The sequence below is a fragment of the Panulirus ornatus genome, chromosome 37, assembly GCF_036320965.1.
Source record: "Panulirus ornatus isolate Po-2019 chromosome 37, ASM3632096v1, whole genome shotgun sequence".
In the NCBI taxonomy this organism is placed as follows: Eukaryota; Metazoa; Arthropoda; class Malacostraca; order Decapoda; family Palinuridae; genus Panulirus; species Panulirus ornatus.
The window spans coordinates 17,839,845-17,843,879 of record NC_092260.1 but is presented as its reverse complement, the minus strand read 5'-3'; positions in this window follow the sequence as shown (position 1 = coordinate 17,843,879).

The following is a 4,035-nucleotide window of genomic DNA, read 5'->3' as shown; positions in this document are numbered from 1 at the left end:
TCTCTAACCGGCTCCTTCACCCCTAAGACCTCCTGCAACGAGACACGTTTTCTTGTAGGTGTGTGTATTGTGTATGTGTGAGAGAGAGAGAGAGAGAGAGAGAGAGAGAGAGAGAGAGAGAGAGAGAGAGAGAGAGAGAGAGAGAGAGAGAGAGACTTCACAGAGACTTCTATCCTGGTGTCAAGGATTAACCGAACACGGAGAAGGTCACACTCCCTTGAGGCCAGGATCATCTTCAACACGGTCAAACGAAGAAGCTTAAAGTGGCACGTTGTTTACATCATGGTAGACGCAGTCAGTATACCACGCTGGGTGGGAATCTAAAGACGCATTACGCGTGTTTATGTCCGTTCGCTTAGCTCCTTGAGCATGATGGTAATATCCTTGAGCAGGACAATATGATCCTTCAGAACGACGGAAGGATTACTGAGCACGACTGTAAGATCTTTGAGCATGACAATATGATCCATGAGCACGACAGTTGGATCCTTGAGCACGACGGTTGGGTCCTTGAGCACGACCGTATTATACTTAAGCATAACGGTAAAATCCTTGAGCACGACTGTATATGATCCTTGTACACGACGGTATCCTTCTTGAGCAAAGCTGAACGGCCCTTTGGCATGTGTGTGTGTGTGTGTGTGTGTGTGTGTGGAACGCACGAGTATTCTGTGTAAGAACTGTCAACAGTGGGTAGTAACACTCTTAACACGTCATACGGTTGTGTACAACTGGCGGAGGTGGTATGATCCGACGTGTTCCACTGGCATCCACTCATTCTTCCACCTCAACAGCGATACCCAGGGAAAGTTAACGTGCATCAGACCACCCGTCACCATCTAAAATTTCATAATCAAATGTTGCATTAAACTTCGTGATTATGATGTAGATGGTGAGTAACCAAAGCCCCCAAGTGTACAGCTTTGATTAATAGAAACTTGACTTGATCTGTGTGTGTTCCTCACGGAATAATTTGATTTATAGCCTCGACGAAGGACCTTATGGTATGTTTCTTGAGCTTAGTGAAATCTTAAAAGTTTTTCCCCACATATCAAAGACTTTGAGATATCCCTTGACAGAATTTTTCATCTTTAGTCATAGGTGCGTTAATGAAGAGGGTGATGCGTCATAGAAATTGTTCATTGACGTATGTTGCTTTCATTGCCCCACGTATGGAAGTAATCAAAGACAGAAAAATTACTATTTTGCATGTGCACTTATAGTTATTGTGCCTTTAGTGTTTTACGTCCGGAGACTAAACTCAGGATTTCCGGTCATGTGATGAGATGTGTCCGGGAACAGGCGGATGGCTGTGTTAAAAAACAGCTGTGTTCATTTTACTAGTACTTGGTAAATGAAGAAGAAAGACTGAATACTATAAATACTTTCCTGGGGATGGTTTTGAACCTATTTTCAAAGGTTGTTGGTTTTATGGGCTTTAGACCCATCATCAACTGCTGGGGATGACTCAGTCAAGGCTGTCATAGCTATATCCGCCACCAAGAGAACAACAATCTTGAACACCTTCTTCAGGTGTTATAGGCTTAACATACCTTGTTCAAACCTTTTATGTTCAGAGTACTGACTTGCTACCGGTCTGCTAGCGCAGGGGATGAGTTTTGCCGAGGTAACTGTACGCGAATCATCCACCGATGTAGGATTAACTGTAGCCATGACATTTTCGGTTTTTCGGGGTGCATTTAAAGGGGCGAGGTTAAGCGTTGCTAGTGGTAGTCACCGTAGCCTGCTTTAAGGGAGAGAGAGAGAGAGAGAGAGAGAGAGAGAGAGAGAGAGAGAGAGAGAGAGAGAGAGAGAGAGAGAGAGAGAGAGAGAGAGAGAACACCTACGTGCAAGTCACTTCGACGAAATTTTTGCCAAATGGCAGGGCAAGCGAGAGGGGTTCACCGCAGGGAAATCTAGGTAAGAATAGAGAGCTTGTGTGAGTCACGTGTGGCCAAGCGCTATGTTTGAAATGGAGAGAGTGAGTGTTTGCCGTCTGAATGCCAGGCGTTCGAGTGAGAACGAAGCAGAAAGAACCAACAGTGAAACTTTGGCCGAGGAAAAGAAACTTAACACCAGCTGAAGTGTTGGCTCACTGACACTCGGGTAGTAATATCTCCCTGGTCGGTGGCGCTCAGCCTCCTACCATGGGGGAGCTAACTGATGGTTATCGGGAGGGAGCAGGGAGCCACCAGCACTTCAGTGGCTCGCAAGTTCCTCTCCCTTGAGTAATTGGGTGTTGGCTGCTTTCCTTTCTGCCTCATCCACGAGCGAATGGCTGGTATTCCACAGATTCTCTCCAATCCCACACATAACTTCTGACACTATGTAACTCATACCACTCTATCGCTTAACTCTAGATTTTCTGCGGTAAGCCCTACGCGCTAGCCCTGTCATTTTGGTAGAAATCTTGTCATCGGTACTTGTGGGGGAGTAGGTCTCTCTCTCTCTCTCTCTCTCTCTCTCTCTCTCTCTCTCTCTCTCTCTCTCTCTCTCTCTCTCTCTCTCTCTCTCTCTCTCTAAACAGTCAACGATGACCAAGGGTAACACCGCTTAATTGGTGCCTGGTACGCACTCCGCAAAAAGCAGATTAAAACGTCATGGCGGCTACAATTAAGCCAAAATTGATTGGCGATGATTCTCATACAATTACTAGAGTAAAAGTCGTCTTCCATAAATGCGGGTTGGCAGTACGTCAAAGCTGTGATCACAAATTTTTTTTTTGAACATACTGAAGATAAAATCTCGGTAATCTAGGTTATATATTTACGTTTCTAGATAAATTCGTTTATGTGATTCATTGTCTATGAATTTTGAACTGGGGAGAAAAAGAAGATTCAAGTATCCTCTATACCATAATATGGCAAGATCTTCTCCGTATTTTACCTCTGTACCATAATACGGCAAGATCTTCGCCTCCGTATTCTATAATATTCCTGAACGAACCACAAAATAAGCATAAACAATTACAGTTAGTAGAGGATAAACTGTGTTGTATTTTAGAGCGTAATATATGCACTTCTGTGGACACCAGCAGCATTAAGTTGTGTGATGATTGGTTTATGTAAATACAAATCCATCGCAATGAACTACAGAATACATTTATTGTTGCTGTATTTTGAGCAGCGCTGTCCAGGATATGTTAAAATAGCCAGCGGGCTGATGGCGCGGAATGTGTTTTGCAGGGCAATGGTTGCAACAACTGACTTTGACAGCGCAGTCACGCGAGCTGAAATTCTCTACACAAAATCCTGAGCTCTTTTACTTTCCCCAGAATCAACGAACGATTCCCGAACGTCGGTATTGAGTTACCAGAATTCACATGTATAAGGTGAAGAATTGTACCTTTTTATCAAATGCTTGACGTAGTTCCGTCTGGATGATCAATATCTTCGGGTAGTCGTCAAATCTGATAAGATACCGACAGTTTATGATAAGTTTATCTATGATAATCATTATTGTACTAATGGACTTCAAAGGTTATCATATATTCAAGGTTATTGTATATGCGAATATTCAGTCTATATAGATCTTTATTCATATTGTAAATGTTTATTTCAGAGTACCACACAAATATCTCGGAGAAACTTTGGAGTCACTTTTTTCTTGGGTCTTTGTGTGATAAGGTAAAGAATTGCCTCAGACATCTCAGGGGAAGGTAGAGCGCTCGACAGATTGCAATAGAAATCGGTTGGAGAAGCTGTGCGTGCTGGGCACTAGAATAGTGACTTAGCATTTGATCACACCCAACTTTCTCGACCAAATCATATCCCTAAGAAAGTTACTGTGAAATCAATGAAAGTCTAGAGTACAACGAAAGCCGTCTTACCTTAAAAGCAGTCTTATATATATATATATATATATATATATATATATATATATATATATATATATATATATATATATAAGTTCCTTATCGATCTCAGTAACTTCATGTATTTCAACCCTTCTGGTACATGTGAGGATTATAACTCATATAAACGTGGTAAACCTCTTCGGCCATATCTCCCATTTACAGTTACACAGACCTCGTCC